Below are 25,720 nucleotides of genomic sequence, written 5' to 3' on the forward strand. Positions count from 1 at the left end.
AGGATCACGTTTGTTGAGAAAATCACGTTCTCGAAGGTTTCATCCAATTTGGACTCCTTTTGATATTCCTTTTCTTCGAAACCCTAAAATAGGCAAAAAAAAAGCAATTTAGGCTGGGCCTCCGATTAGTAGGTTAGTCCCAAAAATGAGATATAAGTGTAAAATAAAGCCCATTAAGATCCAAAATAGATAATATAATAGCATGGAGCAATAAAAAATTATAAATACATTGGAGACGTATCAAGCATCCCCAAGCTTAATTCTTGCTCGTCCTCGAGTAGGTAAATGATAAAAGAAGAATTTTTGATGTGGAATGCTTTCTAACATATTTCTCAATGTAATTTTTCTTTATTGTGGCATGAATGTTCAGATCCATAAGATTCAAGACAAAAGTTTAATATTGACATAAAAATAATAATACACTACAAGAAATATGTCAACTTATGACCACCACTATTGGTCACTGAATGGTCACAAATTTCCATTAATGACCTTTTTGTGACCAAAAACATAATGTCAAAAGCTGGGCGTCGTAAACTGACTATAGCGACCTTTCTTCTGGAATGGTCGCAAACGTTTATGACCAAAATATGTCCACTGTGGCGTTTTGGTCACTAGCAACCTCTCCAGGCCACGTAGGCATCTAGCATGGCAAGCTGATGTGGCACAAGATTCAGCCCGGTCCAATTCAGTTTTCTACATGGGCCTAGCCCAACAATTTGGCCTTTTTTATATTTTTTTCTTGATTAATTTTGGTCAACTACATGGGCCAGGCCCAACGTTGTAGCCTTTTTTATTGTTGGCCCGTGTCCTTTTATTATTTATTGCTTTTCTATTTTCAGCCATTATATATTCAAGCTGGTCCCACTAGTCAGATGGGTCCCACTTGTCATGATCATCTCTCAAATTGGTCCCACATGTCAAAAATGTACAAAATTGACAGATTATTTTCATAAGTGGACCCATTGGTCAAGTTTCCATTTCACAAGTTTTCAGATCATATAAATAATAAAAAAGAATCATCAAATATACCACTAAATAAATCTATTACAATCTTTACAACACATATATGCTACAATATGCTACTCTTCACTAAGTAGAACTTGACGGCTTCACACTTCACGGCTTCACACTTGCTTCATACTTCACGGCTTCACACTTGAGCATCTGTAAAAGAGGAACAACCACAAATTTAAATCTCAATTGCAGTATATGCAGAAGCAGTTCAAAGTTGAAACAACATCAATTAAACACACGCGCACAGAAACATAGGAGTCAAAATGCAGTATAGGACCAGGACAAGGAAACTCCTGTTATCAAATCAACACACAGCTTGTAGCAAAACAGCACAGAAACATGTGGATATCTCATGTGAGCATCATGATGTGGTTTTATTAAACAATGATATAGCAACAGAATACAATATCTTCAATGCAAACCAGCAATAGAATTGCTCCTGCTAGCTGCTGTTGCTGCCACAAAACGCATGACACATTAGTTGCAGTACAAGCTATGGATCAGAAGTAGCTGGTTACACTAATCATGAAATATCAGTGGGAATCCGAACGATTTTCTTCATCACCCGGAATCATGCAGTTCAACCCAACAGAACACAATGAGCAATAAGGTTCATAACCAATGAAGGAATGCATGTACAGTCAGTCTAAAGCAGTAAAAATGTGCAAATGTACTTCAGGAGATGGCGTGACCCGTCGATTTTCTTCATCACCCAGGTAATGCACATCTCATCAGCCAGCAGAACACAAAAAGAGGATACGAAAATTACTGCTAAGAGGTTTGCAAAAAATCAAAGGAAAGTATTTGCTCAATAATAAAGGAGTACTCCCTCTCTAAACTAATACAAGAGTGTTTAGATCACTAGTTTAGTATTCTAAACACTCTTATATTAGTTTACGGAGGGAGTACATATATAGTCCAAGAGATGGCATGATCCGTCAGAAGTATCTGGTTGTAATAATCATGAAAATCAGTGGGAATCCGAACAATTTTCTTCATCACCCAGATCATGCACATCTCAACCAGCAGAACATCACAAGTAACATATGTAAAACAATGATTCTGAGCATGAGCAAACAATGATTCTGAGCATGAGCAAACAATGATTCTATTAGAGTACCAGCAAATCAGACTGAACTTTCATGGAATGATTAGTATAACTAGACCCATTTTAGTTTAGCATTACATAAAAGACTAGTAGCAGTCGCACAAGCAACTATTGAGCATTGAAGAAACAGGACAGGGAAACAACATACCCTGATGGTGCCCAGGCTTCAGCCTCAGAACCCTGCAAAACCACAAGCGACGTTAACATCAAACACACATATAAGACGCACCATGTTATGAAATGGACATATAAGACGCACATATAAGATGTTAACATCAAATTCACAGTTTAGAAAATTAGTATCTTCTTTCCAAAGGTGAAATGAGATGACTGAACTTGATTTGGCTTTTTAGCTTCCATAATTTCTACTAGCAGCAGATGTTATGAAATGGACTTACTAAATTATCTGAATCAAGGAAAGAAATTTGCAACTAGCTTCAGACCATCTATTACATAGACTGAGAAATCTATTTCCATCCAACTACTTTTACTTTTCTACAAGACTACAACAGTTTTAGACAACTCCAAAGTCCTAAATTTGTTCACAGGTTATTCAACACAAGTAAATTTGTTCACAGGTTATCTATAAGATTAGAATAGTTTCAGACACCTCACACTCACACTTTCAGATTTCAACAGATTCAGACAACTGTTTTTCAGACTTGGAACAATTTCAGTAAACTGTTCTTCAGACCACAATAGTTTCAGTAAACTATAGCAAAGTCTGAATGTCATGGAAAACAAATGATTTCACTAACCAAGGGTCCCGGTCAGGAAGATGACGATCTCGAGGGTCCCGCCATAGCCACCGTCGGGCAGGTCGACGACGAGCGGGGTGAGCTGAGCTCGCTAAGCATGTCGACTACTACAACAGAAAATATGCCCTCGCTAAGCTGAGATCTCAATCAACAGAGGCAAGAAGTCGACCAAACCAAACCAAACCAACCAGGGCGTTGTTCTTGACGCTGAGCATGAGAATGGAGAGGGGCCCCGCGCTGAACTCCTCCTCCTCCTTCTTCCCCTGCTGCCAACAAAACAAAGACAGAACCAATGACCGTGTCAGTAAGCTACTGTGGCGGATGAGAACACCGTCGAGGGAGAAGAGGGGCGGAGGAAAGCAGCAGTGCTAATCTAGTTTAAAGAACAATGCCATCAACTCAACATGGCCTCCTACTTATTGGTAGGCAAAGGATGGTAAGCAATGATGCAGAGAATGGCCAGGTAATTAAGGGGCAACGTGATTGTGCCCAGCAGCAGTAGATGGTGGTCTACTGTTTGTTTGACAGCATTATTAATAGGTGTTTCGTGCTGTCTTCTCAGGCAACAACAGTCAGGTACAAGTACACCTAGCAACAGAGCTGCCAAGGACGGATGGACAATGCATATCATCTGTCAAGAAAGATCTACCCACCTAACTGAAAATTGGACAGTAGTATATGACTGGAATGAAAGGAGAAAAAAGGAATTCCAGGTCCTTTTTCTGGAAACAAAATAATTTACCAGACGCATGCATACACGGGCCAGGGAAGAAAATGATGCAGTGAATTAGTCTGACGGATAGAGAGAAAGAACAGGGAAGGGGATTGTACTACTCACCGGGACGTCCTCTTGGAAGACGCCGTAGCTGTGGGGCGCCTCCATGGCGAACTCCATGCTGTTCCTCGGAGCATCAAACCCTGCAATTGAGCCCAATGAGAATCGGTTAAACTTGCTGCAACACACTGGACTTGGATCGTTCTAAAAAACCCAGCGGAAGCTACTAATCAAGCGAGAAGAGGGGCTCACTGGTGTGCCCTTGCTTGGCGGCGACGTGGAAGGCATCGAGGTCGAGGCGGGAGCGGAGCTTGGCGGCCTCGAGGTCGTAGAGTGGGAGGAGGAGGCGCACGGCCTCGGCGTCCGCCGGGACATAGAGCGCAGACTCCTGGGCGCCGGCCAGGAGGCGGCGTACGGCCTCGGCGTCCGCGGACCGGAGGGCCGCGAAGAGCGCCTAGTGGGAGAGCGGCGGGAGATCCATCGTCGAGCGGGCGGCCAACCGGAGAGCCGGCGTGAAGCTGACCAAACGGAACCCTAGCGCGTCGGCCGAGCTTCTCGACTCGATCTAGGGCATAGGGTAGGGAAAGATGGTGAGGGAAGGGAGGGACGAGGTCGGCGGCGGTGGTGAGGATGGCTGCGAGGTCGGCGGTGGGTGGGAGCGGCGAGGAGAGAACTAGATCAGGGAAAGGAGGCTGGGGAGAGGACTGGATCGAGGGAGGAGGTGGCGACAGCTGCGAGGAGAGGAGGGGTGCGATGGGGGAGTCGATGGGATCCAGAGCTCGGTTGCCATGGCTGCGCCGCGGGCTAGAGTTTCGGGCGCTTGGGAGGCATGGGGATTCGGGCTCCTCGCCGTCGACGACCATGGTGCGGGGGCGGCGGCGGCTAGGGTTTGGCGAGCAGGTGCGGGTGCGGGAGAGTGGGGGCGTGGGGGCTAGGGTTGGAACGGTGGGGAGTGGGGGCTGCGTGGGTGAGGGGGGTGAGAGGGCTACGTGGGTGAGAGGGTGAGGGGATGAGGTCCGCCGTTGGATCCCGGAGCATCCGACGGTGTCGGATGCATGATCCACGTGATATGCCTATAGACCAATCAGAACGCAACAAACAATTTGAAGACTTTATGACCTTTTAAATAGGTCACGAAAAAATCATTTTCCATTTTTAGTGCTCAAAATGAGTTCTTTTTTGTAAAAGACCTACCAAATATTTGTTCACATGATATTCTTTATATTCTTTATATTTGTTCAAAATGAGTTCTTTATACTCTACAAAAGTTTACATCTTGGAATAGTAAACAGTATCAACAAAGGGATTTTTTATATTCTTTGCACAAAAAATCATTTTCCATTTTTCGAGTGCCCCAAATGAGGTTTTTTTGTGAAGGACCTACCAAATAATTGTTTAAAAATTGGACCAAATCAATTTTATAAAATACTAGGACATATATAATGCACAATTGACAAAATGGTTGGGTGAAAAAAGTTTTGATCCACCTCTGGTGAAAAACACAAATTGTCGTCGATTCAGTTGGAAACGGGTCAAATTTGAACTGTAGCTGCCTCATAGTTTGCTCTTTATTTTTTCCAAAAATCATTTCTAGGTAAATAAGTATCTATTTAATCATAGAAACACCAAAAAAATTCCAAGATTCAACCACTAGCTAGGAACGGTCAAGTCCGCCGTTTTGACCGCATTTTGAAACGGGCATAAAAAATTCAAAAAAATCAAAAAATTGGAAAACCTTCGCATGGTGTCATTATATGTGACCAAGTTTTCAGGAAAAATAATAAACTTGTAATATGGTAATTATTTTAAAAAAGTGTTCTCAGAAATGAGCTATCATGCGTGAAGATTCATGGCTTTCAAGCCAAATGATCAATCTTATGGCCACATTCATGGCATAGTTTGTTCAAATGATCTCATATTGCGCACGAGGGTGCATCTTGGAATTCCAAACAATGTTGCCTAAGGAAGTTTTCATTTTCTTTGCACGGAAAATTCATTTTTCATTCTCTGAGTGCCCAAAAGGAGGGTTTTTTGTGAAGGACTTACCAAATAATTGTTGCAAAATTGGACCAAATCATTTTTATAAAATACTAGGCCATATATAATGCACAATTGACAAAATGGTTGGGTGAAAAAAGTTTTGATCTACCTCTGGTGAAAAAGACAAATTGTCGTCGATTCAGATGGAAACGGGTCAAATTTGAACTGTAGCTGCCTCATAGTTTGCTCTTTATTTTTTCCAAAAATCATTTCTAGGTACATAAGTATCTATTTAATCATAGAAACACCAAAAAAATTCCAAGATTGAACCACTAGCTAGGAACGGTCAAGCCCGCCGTTTTGACCGCATTTTGAAACGGGCATAAAAAATTCAAAAAAATCAAAAAATTGGAAAACCTTCGCATTGTGTCATTATATGTGACCAAGTTCTCAGGAAAAATAATAAACTTGTAATATAGTAATTATTTTAAAAAAGTGTTCTCAGAAATGAGCTATCATGCGTGAAGATTCATGGCTTTCAAGCCAAATGATCAATCTTATGGCCACATGCATGGCATAGTTTGTTCAAATGATCTCATATTGTGCACGAGGGTGCATCTTGGAATTCCAAACAATGTTGCCTAAGGAAGTTTTCATTTTATTTGCACGGAAAATTCATTTTTCATTTTCTGAGTGCCCAAAAGGAGGGTTTTTTGTGAAGGAACTACCAAATCATCGTTGCAAAATTGGACCAAATCATTTTTATAAAATACTAGGCCATATATAATGCACAATTGACAAAATGGTTGGGTGAAAAAAGTTTTGATCTACCTCTGGTGAAAAAGACAAATTGCCGTCGATTCAGTTGGAAGCGGGTCAAATTTGAACTGTAGCTGCCTCGTAGTTTGCTCTTTATTTTTTTCCAAAAATCATTTCTAGGTACATAAGCATATATTTAATCAGAGAAACATCAAAAAAATTCAAGATTCAACCACTAGCTAGGAACGGTCAAGCCTGCCGTTTGACTGAATTTTGAAACGGGCATAAAAAATTCAAAAAAATCAAAAAATTGGAAAACCTTCGCATTGCGTCATTATATGTGACCAAGTTACCAGGAAAAATAATAAACTTGTAATACGGTAATTATTTTAGAAAAGTGTTCTCATAAATGAGCTATCATGTGTGAAGATTCATGGATTTCAACCCAAACGCTCAATCTCATGGTCACATTCATGGCATAGTTTGTTCAAATGATCTCATATTGTGCACAATCGTGCATCTTGGAATTCCAAACAATGTTGCCTAAGGGAGTTTTCATTTTCTTTGCACGGAAAATACATTTTCCATTTTCCGAGTGCCCGAAATGAGGTTTTTTTGTGAAGGACCTACCATATATTTGTTGCAAAATTGGACCAAATAATTTTTATAAAATATTAGGACATATTTAATGCACAATTGACAAAATGGTTGGGTGTAAAAAGTTTTGATCCTCCTCTCGTGAAAAAGACAAATTTCCGTCGATTCAGTTGGAAGCGGGTCAAATTTGAATTGCAGCTGCCTCATAGTTTGCTATTTATTTTTTCCAAAAATCATTTCTAGTTACATAAGTACCTATTTAATCAGAGAAACATAAAAAAAATCCCAAGATTCAACCACTAGCTAGGAACGGTCATTCTCGCTGTTTTGACCGCATTTTGAAACTTGCATAAAAAATTAAAAAAAAATCAAAAAATTGGGAAACCTTCACATTGTGTCATTATTTGTGGCCAAGTTCCCAGGAAAAATAACAAACTTGTAATATGGCAATTATTTTAAAAAAGTGTTCTCAGAAACGAGCTATCACGTGTGGAGATCAATGGTTTTCAAGCCAAATGATCAATCTTATGGCCACATTCATGGCATAGTTTGTTCAAATGATCTCATATTGTGCATAAGGGTGCATATTGGAATGGCAAACAATGTTGCCTAAGGAAGTTTTCATTTTCGTTGGACGAAAAAACCATTTTCCATTTCTCGAGTGCCCGAAAGGAGGTTTTTTTGTGAAGGAACTACCAAATAATTGTTGCAATATTGGACCAAATTATTTTTATAAAATACTAGGCCATATTTAATGCACAATTGACAAAATGGTTGGGTGTAAAAATTTTTGATCCACCTCTCGGGAAAAAGACAAATTTCCGCCGATTCAGTTGGAAGCGGGTCAAATTTGAACTGCAGCTGCCTCATAGTTTGCTATTTATTTTTTCCAAAAATCATTTCTAGTTACATAAGGACCTATTTAATCATAAATACATGGTTTGGTGGCGATACGTCCAGGTTTGGGCGGTGGCCGAGGGCCCAACTCTAGAGCGCGTAAACTCGCATGCCCGTCGCGTGGTCACCGCGTGACCGTAATGTTGCCATGTGTTCTGGGCGGCCTAGGCATGTCTAGTGGGTTGGGCACTCCCCAGGTTGGTGCTAGGAAGAAAATTACAACATAAGATTCTCACGAGGAGACCGATCGATGCTCAAACATGAATTAGCAGCCAAGTGTTTGATTTGCGGTACGGGAAATGCACATGGCCAATGGGCGTGAGTTTTGGCTGAGGATGATCATCTACTAAGGAGAATGTCTTCACAAATTTTTAGCTCAAAAGGAGGATCCTAGGTGGTACTTGCTTTGCAAAGTACCACGCTGGACAAAAATATGAATGTTGAAGCTGGGCTCAAAATAATGAATGGAGTGAGCTGAAATTTTGTGGAGGATGGTTATTTGGGCATAGGAAAGCATTGTAGAAAATTGATACCATTTGGACATGCCAAAGTAGTAGTTCCTTCACAATGCTCTTCTATGGATAGAAACTTGGGAAAACTAGTGAGAGAGATTGGATGAATGAAATGAGCTCAAAATTGGTGTAGGTAAGTTACTTTGGTATGGTCATGCGCTGGTCAATTTTCAGATCATTTGGGTAAGCCTAGCTAGTACTTACTTCACAAAGCTTCTCTCGAGGTAGAAACTTTGGAAATTTCCCGAGAAAGATTTACTAGGAAAATTGAGCTGAATATTACCATGTGGCAATGATTTGGGTATGGAAGAGTGCACGAAAAGTTTGAGGGTAATAGGAGGGGTCTATATAACACTTGCTTTGCAACGTGCCAATTTGGCCATAAAATATAAATTGAACCTGGGCTCACATAGATGATTTGACTGAGCTGCAATTTGGAGGAGGGTGATAATTTGGGCATATGAAGGAACTGTATACATTTCATGTCATTTAGAGATATAAAAAAGGTACTTCCTTCACAATGCTTCTAGGTGGACAAAAACTTTGAAAATTGCCGAGGAAGATTTGCTAGGCAAATGGAGCTGAATTTTGTCATGCGGTAATGATTTGGATAGGAAAGAGTGCCCAAAAATTCCGAGGGCAATCAAGAATATATAAATAGCACTTCCTTCATAAAGTGTTGTTGTGAACAGAATAGGAAAATGAATATTGTTGAATTAGTTTTGAACTAGGCAAGGAAGGATTTTTACATATTTGATGAAGATATGCCCCAAAGAATTTATGAGATTTTTTTGGGAATTTTGGGAATGATAGAAATATAGGTTGCTTCACAACCTAGGGCAAAAACTGCCACATGGACATGACACATAGGCAAAACTGATGAGATGGCGCCTAGTCATCACAACCCACCACAATCTACAAGGCTATGACCATCTATATTGGTCATTAACAACTAGAAATAAGGCAGCGGACTAGCACTGTTTGCTTTGTGACCATTTCGTGTAAGGAAATTACGACCTTTCTGACCAAAATGGTCGCAATGGTTTAGGGTTTGGAGCCCCCTGAAGAGCTTTTGACCAATTGGTCTAAAATGGTCATAAATTTATGACCAATTCTTCGAGGGTCACTGACAGAAGGTCATAAGTTGACATATTTCTTGTACTGATACTTCAAGCATACCAACTAAGCAATCATGTCTTCTCAAAATAACATGGCCAAAGAAAGTTATCCCTACAAAATCATAGTCTGGCTATGCTCTATCTTCACCACACAAAATATTTAAATCATGCACAACCCCGATGACATGCCAAGCAATTGTTTCATACTTTTGATGTTCTCAAACTTTTTCAATCTTCACGCAATACATGAGCGTGAGCCATGGATATAGCACTATATGGTGGAAAAGAATGGTGTTTGTGGAGAAGACAAAAAGGAGAAGATAGTCTCACATCAACTAGGCGTATCAATGGGCTATGGAGATGCCCATTAATAGATATCAATGTAAGTGAGTAGGGATTGCCATGCAACAAATGCACTAGATCTATAAGTGTATGAAAGCTCAACAAAAGAAACTAAGTGGGTGTGCATTCAACTTGCTTCCTCATGAAGACCTAGGGCAATTTGAGGAAGCCCATCATTGGAATATACAAGCCAAGTTCTTTAATGAAAAATTCCCACTATTATATGAAAGTGATATCATAGGAGACTCTCTATCATGAAGATCATGGTGCTACTTTGAAGCACAAGTGTGGAAAAAGGATAGAAGCATTGTCCCTTCTCTCTTTTTCTCTCATTTTTTTCTTTGGGCCTTTTTTGGCCTCTTTTCTTTTTCCCTTTTTTTCGTCCAGAGTCTCATCCCGACTTGTGGGGGAATCATAGTCTCCATCATCCTTTCCTCACTGGGACAATGCTCTAATAATGATGATCATCACACTTTATTTACTTACAACTCAAAAATTACAACTCGATACTTAGAACAAGATATGACTCTATGTGAATGCCTCCGACGGTGTACCGGGATGTGCAATGATGCATGAGTGACATGTATGAAAATTATGAATGGTGGCTTTGCCACAAATACGATGTCAACTACATGATCATGCAAGCAATATGACAATGATGAAGCTTGTCATAATAATGGAACAATGGAAAGTTGCATGGCAATATATCTCGGAATGGCTATGGAAATGCCATAATAGGTAGGTATGGTGGCTGTTTTGAGAAAGGTATATGGTGGGTTTATGGTACTGGCGAAAGTTGTGCAATACTAGAGAGGCTAGCAATGGTGGAAGGGTGAGAGTGTGTATAATCCATGGACTCAACATTAGTCATAAAGAACTCACATACTTATTGCAAAATATACAAGTTATCAAAGCAAAGTATTACGCGCATGCTCCTAGGGGGATATATTGGTAGGAAAGGACCATCGCTCGTCCCCGACCGCCACTCATAAGGAAGACAATCAATAAATAAATCATGCTCCGACTTCATCACGTAACGGTTCACCATACGTGCATGCTATGGGAATCACAAACTTTAACACAAGTATTTCTCAAATTCACAATTACTCAACTAGCATGACTCTAATATCACCATCTCCATATCTCAAAACAATTATCAAGTATCAAACTTCTCATAGTATTCAATGCACTTGTATGAAAGTTTTTATTATTGCCATGTTGTTCTAAAGGACTCTCAAAATAATATAAGTGAAGAATGAGAGAACAATTATTTCTATAAAATAAAACCACAGCCGTGCTCTAAAAGATATAAGTGAAGCACTAGAGCAAAAACTATATAGCTCAAAAGATATAAGTGAAGCACATAGAGTATTCTAATAAATTCCCAATCATGTGAGTCTCTCTCAAAAGGTGTGTACAGAAAGGATGATTGTGGGCGAAGGTACACTCCTGTTTTTCCCACCTGTTCGTTTTCTCTCTCGTTTTCCCACCTGCTCCCTCCCTCCCACCTGCTCCCTCACGCCGGCGGCCACTCCGGCCCCGGCGTCCACCTTCCTCGGCGTCGGTCGCCCCGGCCGCACCGCCCATGGCCTCGTCCCCCCCGCCCTCCGCCGCCGTCGGGCGCTCCCGCGAGGAAAGATGGCTAGAGTCGAGCCCTTCCTCCGCCGGGTCGCCGCCCACCTACCACCTGATCCTCTACCGCCCGCCATCGCCACCCCGGGCGCCCGCTCCCTCCTGTTCTCCTTCCCCTACGCCGTCGCCGACGGGCCCAGCTCCGCTGCCTGCCCCGCGCCCGCCTCCCCGCTCTGAGATCTGCCAGAGGCCCTTGGAGGAGGTGGATGCGTGCGTGTCTTGGCAGGTGGTGGTAAGCCGCAAGCGGCCCCGTCTGCGTGCGCTGGACAGCCGCCGGCGTGGCCTGGACGTGCGGCCCTGCCCCAGGCCGTCTTGGCTCCGCGAGGGTGACTGTCCATGGTGCTTGGGCTCCGGTCACCCCCTCTTCGACTGCAGGAAGGATATTCGTTGCCATCGTTGTCACTTCTTTGCCCACAAGGCCAAGTCTTGCTTCCTCCCCTGGGCCATCGCGTTGTCCTCCGATGGTTCCTCCCCTCTGCTTCGGCGCCGCGTTCCCACTCCGGTCGCCGCGGATGGCCACCCCTCGTCCTCAGGATCCTTGGCCGCCACGCGCACCTCCTCGGGCTTGCTCACGCCCGCGTTGGGGGCTTTTGGGGCAGGTGCACCCGTGCTCTTCGGGTCTGCCCTGGGCGCCGGATCGCCCCCGGGACAAGCATCCCCCGAGTCCTCCGGGTGGACTGCGGCGGCCTCGTCTCGGGCCGCCCTGCCGTCTCCGGCCACCTCTGCCCCTGCGTCTTCCTCGCGGCCTTCCTCGCCGACCTCGGTCGCCTCTTCCGTCGCCACACCGCTCTCTGGGCACCCAGCATTTCGCCCTGCGGCCGCTGTGTGCTACCCACCGCGCTCCCAGGAGATCATCGAGGCAGAGCGTGCGCTGGAGCACGCGCTGCTCGTCATCGTCACGGGCTGCCGCATGGGCGTGTCGCGGGAGGAGGTTGCCGACGCCATTTGCTCCCAGTGTGACCTTGCTGCTGCGGAGTTCACCATTCACAAGCATGCTCCAGAAGATTTCCTCCTCCGCTTCTCCAGCACAGAGTCCCGCACCCACGTCGCCCAGAGCTGCGTTCCCACCTCCCGGTTCAGGCTGATCTTTCATCCATGGGGCCGCGAGGCCGGCTCCGAGCCCGTTAAGGCACTCTTCCTCGTGTCCCTCGAGCTCTACGGCATCCTTGCTCATGCTTGGCACCGGGCGGCCACCGAGACCTTGCTTGCCCCCTTCTGCAAGGTCGAGCACCTCGCCCCCGAGACACGCAACCTCGCCGACATGTACGTTTTTCGTTTGAGTGCATGGACCATCAACCCAGACGCGATTCCGCGCTCCTCCTGCCGGGCGACGATGCTGTGGAGCTTGACGCCGACCCGGACCGCGCCGAGCGCCTCGCGCTTGGGCTCGCGTGCTTCCCCATTCGAATCCATGTGGCATCCTGCGTCGGTTATCGCCGGCCACCCCCGCCCCCCTCCTCCTGCTTCCGATGACGGAGCTGCGCATGATTCCCCCCCCCCCCCGCTGCCTCCGCGTTGGCCGCAGCATCACCAGTTCCACCCTGCCCGCTCCGGCGGCTCTCGGCGGCACCCTAGTCGGGGCGGCCGCCGGCGCGGTCGTCGCCATGTGCACGTGCCCCCTCCGTGCCGTGGTTGGGAGGGAATCTTGGGGCCCCACCCTGATGCTCTTCCCTTCGCTGACTGGGTCTCCGCGCGGCTCTGATTGGGCGACACCCCCTTGCTGACCATTGTCGGGCCACGTGACGCGCCAGACGCGCCATCCCCCGCGCTGGAGACCAGCCCATCCGACCTTGTGCAAACCTCAGGGTCCCAGGTGTCCCGGGATGCGTGCATTTCAAACCGACCAACCGGCGCCGCGCCTTCCTCCCCAAGCCCCGCTGGGACTTCCCTGGCGATCCCAATCAGCCAATCAGGAGTCGACAACGCCCCTCCCCGTGATGATGGGCCTATGCCGCGCCTGCTGCTGGGCGACATTGAGGGGCCCATCCGGCCCCTACCGCCTGTTGCTGATGCGGCCGACGTGGGAGATTCGTCTGCGGCCAATCCCACGCCTCCCCACCCCTTGTCCACATGCAGCCCAGATCCCGAGCCGACCGAGGCCCCACCACACTTGGTTGCGGCCTCTCCTAACGCGCCCTCCGTCTGCATGGACCGCGCCGATCCCGAGCCTATGGCGGTCCCACCCTGCTTGGACATGGTCTTGCATGCTGCACCCACCGGTCCGGTCGATGACAGGTCGGCCCCGCCACCCATGCAACCCATGCAAAATACAGATGTTTCTGCGCCCGACGTGGATCTTTCCTCTTTCATCAATGCCATCTCCACCAGGGCGTCTGCTCTGCTCCCGGCGCCTAAGCCTCGGCGACGTAGAAAGGAGCTGCCGTCCAACTTCACCCCTCATCGCAGTTTCCGGATCGTGCGCGCGGACCAAGGGCTAAACTCCGAGATGAAAGCCAAGCGGGTGTTGCTTCGTCGTCTCGATCTCATCTCTTGTGACGATGCGCCAATCTCCGACGAGGTGCTTGGCAAATACGCCCTCCTCTTCGAGCAGCCACTGGCGTTAGACGTGCTACAAGCTTTCGCCGACTTCTTCGGGTGGCAACTGCCCAGCTTGCTGCCCCCTCCCCTGGGGCAGCTCATTGTCGCCTAGGTGGCTGCCTCTGCGCCGTCTATAACGTGCCCCCCTTTTCCTATGGACTGTAACCTCAAAACAATTTTTTGGAATGTCTGTGGTCTTAACTCTGGCGCTAAGCGCTCCGCCGTCCACAGCGTGATCTCCGCTGCCGTGCCTACCATAGTGTGTTTCCAAGAGACAAAGCTCGCTCACGTCTCCGACACCATTGTCGTGGACACGCTAGGTCCGTCCTTTGAGGACTTTTTCTTCCTCCCCGCGGATGGCACACGCGGTGGCATCCTCCTAGCTTGGCAAAGTTCTACCATCTCCCTCTCCAACCCCCTCATCGGTGAGCATCACGTTACGGCCTTGGTCTCCTCCTTCGCCGGCGAGGGCCATTGGTGGCTCACCGGGGTGTACGGGCCTCAAGATGATGACGCCAAACTTGAGTTCCTTGCCAAGTTACATGACGTGCGCGAGTCCCGTATCGGCACATGGCTCATTGGTGGAGATTTCAACATGATCACCTCGGCGTCAGAGAAGAACAACTCTAACATCAACCGTCGCACCATGAACAGATTTAGGTGCTTCATCGCCGACGAGGAGCTTTGTGACCTCTATATGCACGGCCGACGATATACTTGGTCCAACAAGCGCGACGCCCCTACTCTTGTTCATAACGACCGCATTCTTTGCACCTCCAGTTGGGAGATCGCCCACCCACACTGTTGGGGATGTCACTACTGGGCGTAAACCGGCCTATCTGGGCCGGGTTAACTTTGTCAGTAGTTAAGTATGTTAAAGCCCAAGAAGGCAGATGAGGGCTCAAGGCCCATAGTCAGTTCAAGGCCTATAGCCGTAAACCGGCGTTGGTATTTAACTTGCATTGTAAGTTAGGAATAAGTAGAGACCAAACCGGACACATCTATGAGCCGGTATTGGGACTCTGTGAACCGACGGGCGTCACTCATGTATATAAGGGGACGACCCGGCGGCGGTTCAGGGACAACAGACAACAACTCGAGACATAGGCGAAGCTTGTTTGCTCCCTGGTCATCGAAACCCCATCAATTCCATCACAACTAGACGTAGGCTTTTACCTTCATCGAAGGGGCCGAACTAGTATAAACTCTCTTGCGTCCCTGTGTCCGCTTTAACCCCTTCAAGATAACCCGTCGCGATGGCTCCATGACTAAGTCCTTTCTCTAGGACATCTGCCGTGACAAAATCACGATAGTTGGCGCCCACCATGGATCGGGATCTGGCGGCGAGACCGTCATTTACTCCGGCGATGAGTCATCAACCGGAGAAACCGAATCTCTATATCAGCTACAAGATGGCCGGATTGGGGGTTGTTCCGATGGCGACAGTATTCCGGACCCCTCTGATCTACCCAGCCGAGTTGGAATATTCATGGCTGGCACACAAGCAGCACTTCATTCTTCGACCGCTGCGCCAATGACCTTCGGTTCAGTAGCAGCGACGGCTGCCGGGGCAGGAGGCTCTATACGCCCGCCGGCTCAATTTCTATCAGATCTGTTTGATACATTGGCCGTGCTCATGGCAGAAGCTAAGCCGGCGGATCAGGACGCCCACAACGCGGAGATAGCAAAGGTGAAGGAGCAGATCACCCAGGCCAAGGCAGACCTGGCAGCTGAGGATACCAGGATGACCGTAGAGCGGGCCGCTTTAGACGCACAAGCCTACAAGCTCATGTTGGACCAGAACGCGTCGCTTGAAGTCATGAGGAGGAAGTACCGATCCCGTTTGCCTTCGGTTTTCGAGGCCAGAGACCTTTTCAACACCCCAGGAGCAGGAACCAGTAATCCGATGGAGGTAAATCGGGCGGAAGCCCCTGCGACCGGCGTGCCGGTTCAGCCCCGTCGGACGGATCTGCCTCGTCAAAATACCGTTATACCTCAGGCTGTTTCGACACCTCCGGGTCACTACTCCAACCCGATGGACAATCTCGTTGCCGCTGCTGCACGGATGGAGGCCATTCCAATCGAAGGTGACTCGCCGCAGGCAGTAGAGATGCGGCGGGTCAAGGAGCTTCTGAGGACAGCTTTGGTCCAACAGGAAGCATGCTCGTACAGCCGTGACCGGATCCACTCAACACCCCGTCCAAGCCGGAGCTATAGCAGGCATATGGATGAACCGGAAGTGTCGAGTAATGAATGACGTGGAGCACCCCGTGGCAACTACCCGGCGGGTGGTGCTGATAACGCTTAGGAAGTGGTGGACTGGGCCCGAGCGCGCAGGGAGGCCGAGTTAGCCGCACAGTATCAGGCTTGGCAGCTTATGCCGGTTCGTCCAACTATCTCGATCGAACCTGGTGTTACTTCTAGTTCTTTGGGGGTGCCTTGCCTTGTCCCCGCTTTACGCAATGTGCGCCTGCCCAAGGATTTCAAAGGCCCGCGCAAAGTACCAAATTACACGGCGGATCAACCTCCAGAGACATGGGTGGAGAGCTATGAGATGGCCATGGAGATGCTTGATGTGGATGACGCGGCATGTGCGAAATACTTCACCATGATGCTTGAAGGAACGGCCCGTACTTGGTTAAAAAGCTTGCCGGCTAATTCTATCAGTTCATGGGCCCAATTACGAGCCCAGTTTATCAGCAATTTCAAGGATACATGTAAGCAGCCTATGTCGATAGTGGACTTAGCTGCCTGTGTCCAGGAGGAAGGAGAATCAACGACCCATTGGGTACGCCGGGTTTCACAAGTGTTGCATTCGTCAGACCGCATAAACGCTGACACCGCAGTATTAACCCTAGAAGGCAACTGCCGGTTTGGGCCCCTGAAGCTGAAGTTGGGACGGATGAAGCGTCATTGCACTGACATGGGGACCCTCATGGCTGCTTTGGTAAAGTATGCTGATTCTGATAGTACCAAGGATCCCGAATCTGATGATGACAAGGCAGGAAAGGGAAAGAGGAACGACAACTCCAAAGGGCAGCAGCATCACTTGGTAGGCAATGGTGGTGGAGGCAAGCGTAAAGCGGATGGTAACATGGACTTTGTGGCTAATACCAACGCGCAGGACAAGGGCCAGCGATGCAGGGGTAAACCGCCAAATCGCAGTGGGGCACCCAACCCTAACCCGGACCGCCTAAACTATCTACTGAGCCAGCCCTGTCCGAGACATGGGACGAAGGAGGCGCCAGCAAACCACCTTTGGAAGGATTGCTTCACTATGCAGGAGTTCAAGAATTCTAATGCTTTCCGGTATGATCATGGCTCCGGCAGTGGTTCAGGATCCGGGTCGGGTTACGGTGGAGGAAATTCCGGTTCATGATTTAATGGTAATCCGGGTGGACATAATAATCAAAATAATCAGAACAACCAGGGTGGTAACAACCAACAGCAGCAACAGTCAGGTTACCAGAGCAATCCAAAGCAGTTGAGTAGTGGGCAGTACCATGTCTTCACCACTAGCTTGGACAAGCGAGACCGGAAATTTTAGAGGCGGGCAGTCAACTCAATTGAACCGGCCGTTGTCGGCGTTCTGGGAACGGGGGTCCCCAGACTTGCTTGCCTGCGGCCTGTGGCGTGGCTCAAAAGGGGGGGGGGCAGCACGGCCCATCTTCATCAACACAGACTCAAGACCCTCGCGAGGGGCCAAGCCTCGCGGGGTGGACAACATGGAGCTTCCTCAAGCACGGCCTCATCAGGCTGGCCCGCGAGGAGGCGGAGAGATCAAGGCGGGGTACCTCACGAGGTGCCCGTGACGCAAGCCATGACGACCAAGGGCGCCAGGCGGGCGCCAGCCCGCGCAGCGTCCTCCTTTCCCCTTTGGTGCAAAGGGGGCAAGCGCAACCGCGGAGTACCGAGGCATTAGGCAAAGGTTGCCCTTTCGGTGCAACAAGACCAAGACCAGAAGGACTGCAAGACGGAGGTCATCGTGGAGCCCAAGACGGCGTCACCACCAGAGCTTTGTGCAGGCGAAGACTACTTTTGTCAGGATAGCTGGTACTAGCTGTCCCCCTTCAAATTAGCCCGCCATTGTTGGCTCCCTTCCCGCTCAATATTTGGGAAGAGGACCAGGGCCTCTATAAATAGGACTAGCCACCCCCAGTAGAGGGCATCAAGGATCGAAAAGAGGAGATCGAATCAGAGAGAAAGAGAGAGAAGGGTGATTGAACTCCTCCTAGCAGTTCATCGCCCCAGCCAAGAACAGACCCTCGCGAGGCTGTTCTTCCTTGTATTGTTCATCATCATCAGCCCAAGAGGCAATCCACACACCACACACCGGAGTAGGGTATTACACCACAACGGTGGCCCGAACCAGTATAAACCCCGTGTCTCTTGTGTTGTTCTTTCCATAGCTTAGATCTTAGCGAGGCGGAGGGGTGCAGGTAGGTAGAAGGCGAAATCTCCGCGCGCACCCCAGTGTTTGAACCTCAAGGGTCTGCCGGAACCCGAAATCCGACATTTGGCGCGCCAGGTAAGGATGTTTTGTTAATATTGTGGTGCTCTATCCATCAATGTCTTTGTTTGCATTTATGGAGCGCCCTAGGTTGAGTCATTCGAGCTCTACTTTTGCTATAAAATGATCCTGGCAGATTGTTGACATGTTTAGTGATTTTGCCGAGGATGTTGCTATTGATCCGTGCATGATATGATGTTGTTCTTGCCATGTATAGCTCCTATGCCATGTCTTATTGATGAGTGTATACTTAGTTTGTCATGCCATGCCCTGTAGTGAGTGCATCGAGCTCGTAAACATGCCTACTCGTTAACTGTTTTACATGCTCCGGTTTTTCACCAAGTCTGAATCCGTTTATGTTTTTGCCATGTTCACATGCTTGCAATTGTATTTTATGATCCCTTTTGGCTCAAGGTCACTAAGGGACTTTTGTTAAGTGCTTTGAGTAGCTTCATGCCATGCCTTGCTTTGCCATGTTAAGTTCCTGTAGCATGTAGTTTTCATGCTCTAAAGTGTGCTTCCTGATGATAAATTCCAGACTTGTGTTAATTTCACTAAGTCTGAAACCTGTTATCATTTGCACTTTTGCCATGCTTGTTTGAACCTGTTAATGGATGAATTAGCCGTAGCTCAGTGTTCATCTTTTGTCAAGCATCATGAGTGGATCCCTGCCATTTATTTTGTTATCATGTTTGAGTGTTGTAGCATATTTATCTTGATGCATTTATCTGGCTACTTGCTGATTATCGCAGACCGGTGCCATATTTGTTTTGTTTGCCATTTCCAAACCGTGCATCCGATTCCGGTGATCTTTATATCGATTTCAACCGAAATCACCTCACCTTTCCAATGGAACTCTTGGATTTCCAAGTTGAGGCCAGGTTCCATCATTCCTTTGCAAATCTTGCATATGCATCACATACCGCATCCCGCATATCATACCATGTTTGCATCATGTTGTTTGAGCATTGCACGTGGTTGATTGTGTTCTGTTTGCTTGTTGTTCTTGGTTGGGTAGAGCCGGGAGACGAGTTCGTGAACGAGGAGCCCGTTGAGTTCGCTTACAAGGATCAAGGCAACTCTAACAACTTTGCAGGCAAGATGACCATACCCTCGAAATCACTTCTATCTTTGCTTGTTAGATGCTCGCTCTTTTGCTATGCCTGGGCTACGATACCTACCACTTTCTTATCATGCCTCCCAAATTGCCATGTCAAACCTCTAACCCACCATGTCCTAGCAAACCGTTGTTTGGCTATGTTACCGCTTTGCTCAGCCCCGCTTATAGCGTTGCTAGTTGCAGGTGAAGATTGGAGATCGTTCCTTGTTGGAACATTGTTTATTGTTGGGATATCACAATATTATATTGTTTATTTTAATGCACCTATATACTTGGTAAAGGGTGGAAGGCTCGGCCTTATGCCTAGTGTTTTGTTCCACTCTTACCGCCCTAGTTTCTGTCATATCGGTGTTAAGTTCCCGGATTTTGCGTTCCTTACACGGTTGGGTTATAATGGGAACCCCTTGACAGTTCGCCTTGAATAAAACTCCTCCAGCAATGCCCAACCTTGGTTTTACCATTTGCCACCTAGCCTCTTTTTCCCTTGGGTTTCCGGAGCCCAAGGGTCATCTTTATTTAAACCCCCCTGCGCCAGTGCTCCTCTGAGTGTTGGTCCGACTGAGCTGCCTGCGGGGCCACCTCAGGGAAACTTGAGGGTTGGTTTTACTCGTAGCTAGTCTCATCTGAGTGTGCCCTGAGAACGAGATATGTGCAGCTCCTATCGGGATTTGTCGGCACATTCGGGCGGTGTTGCTGGATGTGTTTTACCATTGTCGAGGATGTGTTGTAACCGGGATGCCGAGTCTGATCGGATTGTCTTGGGAGAAGGAATATCCTTCGTTGACTATGAGAGCTTGTGATGGGCTAAGTTGGGACTCCCCTGCAGGGATTTGAACTTTCGAAAGTCGTGCCCGCGGTTATGGGTAGATGGGAATTTGTTAATGTCCGGTTGTAGATAACCTGAAACTTAACTTAATTAAAATGAATCAATCGCGTGTGTAACCGTGATGGTCTCTTCTCGGTGGAGTCCGGGAAGTGAACACGGTGTGGAGTAATGCTTGGCATAGGTTGTTCTAGGATCACTTCTTGATCATAGTTGTTCGACCGTGCTTTTGCCTTCTCTTCTCGCTCTCATTTGCGTATGTTAGCCACCATATATGCTAGTCGCTTGGTGCAGCTCCACATCATACCTTGTCTTACCTATAAGCTTAAATAGTCTTGATCGTGAGGGTGCGAGATTACTGAGTCCCCGTGACTCACAGATTACTTCCAAACCAGATGCAGGGACCGATGATACCGTTCCAGATGATGCGCTTGAGCTCAAGAGGGAGTTCGATGAAGACTCTCGTTGTTACTATGTGTCTTTCCCAGATGGTCAGTAGTGGTGCCCAGTTGGGGCGATCGGGGACTTTGTCGCATGTGGGGGTTGATCTTTATTTTGGTACCGTAGTCGGACCATGAGTGTATTGGATGAATGTAATGTTATTCATGTATTTGTGTGACGTGGCGAGTGTAAGCCAACTATGTATATTTTCCCCTTTTATCTATTTACATGGGTTGTTGTGAAGATTACCTTACTTGCGATATTGCTTTCAATGCGGTTATGCCTCTAAGTCGTGCTTCGACATGTAGGAGATATAGCCGCATCGAGGGCGTTACATGCTGGATATTACTGAAGGTTTATTGAGGGGTTCTCCACCATAGCAAAACCAATGACAGAGTTACTCAAGAAGGATAAGAAATTTCTATGGACTGAAGCTTGCGAGAAAAGTTTCCAAGAACTCAAAAGGAAATTAACAACAACACCAGTATTGGTTGTACCAGACATACACAAAAGTTTTGAAGTATATTGTGACGCATCCCGGAAGGGCCTCGGATGCGTACTAATGCAAGAAGGCAAAGTAGTCTCATACGCTTCCGGGCAACTACGAAAGCATGAAGAAAATTATCCTACTCATGACTTGGAATTGGCAGCAGTCATTCATGCACTCAAAGAGTGGAGGCACTTTTTGCTTGGAAATTGTTGTGAAATATATACGGACCATAAAAGCCTCAAATATATTTTCACACAACCAGAACTCAATTTACGACAATAGCGCTAGTTGGAATTAGTGAAATATTATGATGTTGGCATTCACTACCATCCAGGAAAGGCGAATGTAGTGGCAGATGCTCTTAGTCGAAACCCCAGCTCGAGCAAAGACAGTCTACAGAACTTGAGACCTGAATTTCAGCAGGAGTTCGCCAAACTCAACTTGGTGATGGTCACTGAAGGCAATGTGTCAGATTTGGAAATACAGCCAACCCTAATGGAACAGATTAAGAAGGCTCATCATGGACACCCCAACATCAAAGGCATAAAAAGAAAAGTGAGTCTGGGAAAGGCTTCAGAATTCATCGTAGACGATAAGGGAATATTATGGTACGGAGACAGACTTTGCGTACCAAATATAGTGGACCTCAAACAGCGAATTCTAGCCGAAGGCCACACCGCTCCATATTCAATCCACCCTAGAGGAACCAAAATGTACAAGGACATTCAGGAAAAAATTTGGTGGCACGGTATGAAGAGGGATATAGCCACATTCATTGCATGTTGTGATTCATGTCAGTGCATTAAAGCCAAACACCAAAAACCAGCACGAATATTATAGCCAAACAGGATACCTGAGTGGAAATGGGCCAAATTTGGAATGGATTTTATTGTCGGACTACCTCGGTCACGACACGGAAATGATGCCATATGGGTCATCACAGTTAGATTAACTAAGGTGTCACATTTCATCCCAACAAAGACAACCCACACCACTTAGAAGCTTGCCAAACTTTATCTCTCCCGTATAGTTTGTCTGCATGGAATTCCAAAGACTATAATATCCGACAGAAGCACTCAATTCGTCTCTAGATTTTGGGATCATTTACAACAAGCTCTGGGAACTCAACTAGTATTCACCACAGCATTGAAGGAAATATGCCCTAGAGGCAATAATAAAGTTATTATTTATTTCCTTATATCATGATAAATGTTTATTATTCATGCTAGAATTGTATTAACCGGAAACATAATACATGTGTGAATATATAGACAAACAGAGTGTCACTAGTATGCCTCTACTTGACTAGCTCGTTGATTAAAGATGGTTATGTTTCCTAACCATAGACATGAGTTGTCATTTGATTAACAGGATCACATCATTAGGAGAATGATGTGATTGACTTGACCCATTCCGTTAGCATAGCACTAGATCGTTTAGTTTGTTGCTATTGCTTTCTTCATGACTTATACATGTTCATATGACTATGAGATTATGCAACTCCCGTTTACCGAAGGAACACTTTGTGTGCTACCAAAAATCACAATGTAACTGGGTGATTATAAAGGTGCTCTACAGGTGTCTCCAAAGGTACTTGTTGGGTTGGCGTATTTCGAGATTAGGATTTGTCACTCCGATTGTTGGAGAGGTATCTCTGGGCCCTCTCGGTAATGCACATCACTTAAAGCCTTGCAAGCATTGCAACTAATGAGTTAGTTGCGGGATGATGTATTACGGAACGAGTAAAAAGACTTGTCGGTAACGAGATTGAACTAGGTATTGAGATACCGACGATCGAATCTCGGGCAAGTAACATACCGATGACAAAGGGAACAACGTATGTTGTTATGCGGTTTGACCAATAAAAATCTTCGTAGAATATGTGGGAGCCAATATGAGCATCTAGGTTCCGCTATTGGTTATTGGCCGGAGACGTGTCTCGGTCATGTCTACATAGTTCTCGAACCCGTAGGGTCCGCACGCTTAGAGTTTCGGTGATGATTGTATTATGAGTTTATGTGATTTGATGTACCGAAGGTAGTTCAGAGTCCCGGATGAGATTGGGGACATGACGAGGAGTCTCGAAATGGTCGAGACGTAAAGATCGTTATATTGGACGACTATATTCGGACATTGGAAAGGTTTCGAGTGATTCGGGTATTTTCGGGGCTACCGGGAGTTACGAGAATACGAGGAAGAAGTAATGGGCCTCATGGGCCAAGTGGTGGAAGAGAGGAGGCAGCACGCATGGCCCCCCTAGCCCAAACCGAATTGGACTAGGGGGGCGGCCCCCCTTTCCTCCTTTTCCTCCCTCTCCTTCCTTCTCCTTCTCCTCCTTCCTTTCCTCCTCCTAGTAGGAGTAGGAAAGGGGAGTCCTACTCCTACTAGGAGGAGGACTCCTCCTCCTGGTGCGCCCATAGAGGGCCGGCCGGCCTTCCCCCTTGCTCCTTTATATACGGGGGCAGGGGGCACATCTAGACACACAAGTTGATCTCTCCCAGCCGTGTGCGGTGCCCCCCTCCACCATATTCCACCTCGGTCATATCGTAGCGGTGCTTAGGCGAAGCCCTGCGTCGGTAGCAACATCATCACCGTCATTACGCCGTCGTGCTGACAGAACTCTCCCATGACGCTCTGCTGGATCGGAGTTCGCGGGACATCATCGAGTTGAACGTGTGCTGAACTCGGAGGTGTCGTGCGTTCGGTACTTGGATTGGTCGGATCGTGAAGACGTACGACTACATCAACCGCGTTGTGCTAATGCTTCCGCTTTCGGTCTACGAGGGTACGTGGACACACTCTCCCCTCTCGTTGCTATGCATCACCATGATCTTGAGTGTGCGTAGGAATTTTTTTGAAATTAATACGTTCCCCAGTAGTGGCATCCGAGCCAGGTTTTATGCGTTGATGTAATATGCACGAGTAGAACACAAGTGAGTTTTGGGCAATATAAGTCATACTGCTTACTAGCATGTCACACTTTGGTTCGGCGGTATTGTTGAATGAAGTGGCCCTGACCGACATTACGCGTACGCTTACGCGAGACTGGTTTTACCGCCGTGCTATGCACACAGGTGACTAGCGGGTGTCAGTTTCTCCAATTTTAGTTGAATCGAGTGTGGCTACGCCCGGTCCTTGAGAAGGTTAAAACAGCACTAACTTGACAAACTATCATTGTGGTTTTGATGCGTAGGTGAGAACGGTTCTTGCTCGGCCCGTAGCAGCCACGTAAAACTTGCAACAACAAAGTAGAGGACATCTAACTTGTTTTTGCAGGGCATGTTGTGATGTGATATGGTCAAGACGTGAGGAGATATAATTTTTTGTATAAGATGATCATGTTTTGTTGAAGTTATCGGCAACTGGCAGAAGCCTTATGGTTGTTTCTTTATTGCATAAGATGCGAGAGCCAAATAATTGCTTTACTTTATCGCTATGCGATAGCAATAGTTGCAAGAGCAATAGTTGGTGAGGGAGTTCTGGATTAAGGGGTCTCCGGACAGCCGGACTATCTCCATTGGCCGGATTGTTAGAGTATGAAGATACAAGATTGAAGACTTCGTCTCGTGTCCGGATGGGACTCTACTTGGTGTGGAAGGAAAGCTAGGCAATACGGATATGGATATCTCCTCCTTTGTAACCGACCTTGTGTAACCGTAACCCTCTCCGGTGTCTATATAAACCGAAGGGTTTTAGTCCGTAGGACAACAACCATAACATACAATCATACCATAGGCTAGCTTCTAGGGTTTAGCCTCTCCGATCTCATGGTAGATCTACTCTTGTACTACCCATATCATCAATATCAATCAAGCATGACTTAGGGTTTTACCTCCATCAAGAGGGCCCGAACCTGGGTAAAACATTGTGTCCCATGCCTCCTATTACCATCCGGCCTAGACGCACAGTTTGGGACCCCCTACCCGAGATCCGCCTGTTTTGACACCGACATTGGTGCTTTCATTGAGAGTTCCTCTGTGTCGTCGCCATTAGGCTTGATGGCTCCTACTATCATCGATAGTGATGCGGTCCAGGGTGAGACTTTTCTCCCCGGACAGATCTTCGTATTCGGCAGCTTTGCACTGCAGGCTAATTCGCTTGGCCATCTGGAGCAGATTGAAAGCTACGCCCCTGGCCGTCAGGTCAGATTTGGAAGTTTGAACTACATGGCCGACATCCGCGGAGACTTGATCTTCGACGAATTCGAGCCACAGTCGGGCGCGCTGCACTGTCACGATGGGTATGACCTAGCGCTGCCGCCGAACAGTACCCCAGAGGCCGCGCCCGCATCGGCTCCAACCCT

At 47.1% G+C, this 25,720-nt stretch overlaps 2 pseudogenes; both read right to left on the reverse strand.

The window, feature by feature from the left end:
* Positions 1-1,512: 1,512 nt before the first annotated feature.
* Positions 1,513-1,588, reverse strand: LOC123038433 (uncharacterized; annotated as a pseudogene).
* A 362-nt stretch (positions 1,589-1,950) lies between these two features.
* Positions 1,951-2,025, reverse strand: LOC123038429 (uncharacterized; annotated as a pseudogene).
* Between the last annotated feature and the right edge of the window lie 23,695 nt (positions 2,026-25,720).

Source organism: Triticum aestivum, chromosome 2A (genome assembly GCF_018294505.1).
Source record: "Triticum aestivum cultivar Chinese Spring chromosome 2A, IWGSC CS RefSeq v2.1, whole genome shotgun sequence".
Classification (NCBI taxonomy): domain Eukaryota; kingdom Viridiplantae; phylum Streptophyta; class Magnoliopsida; order Poales; family Poaceae; genus Triticum; species Triticum aestivum.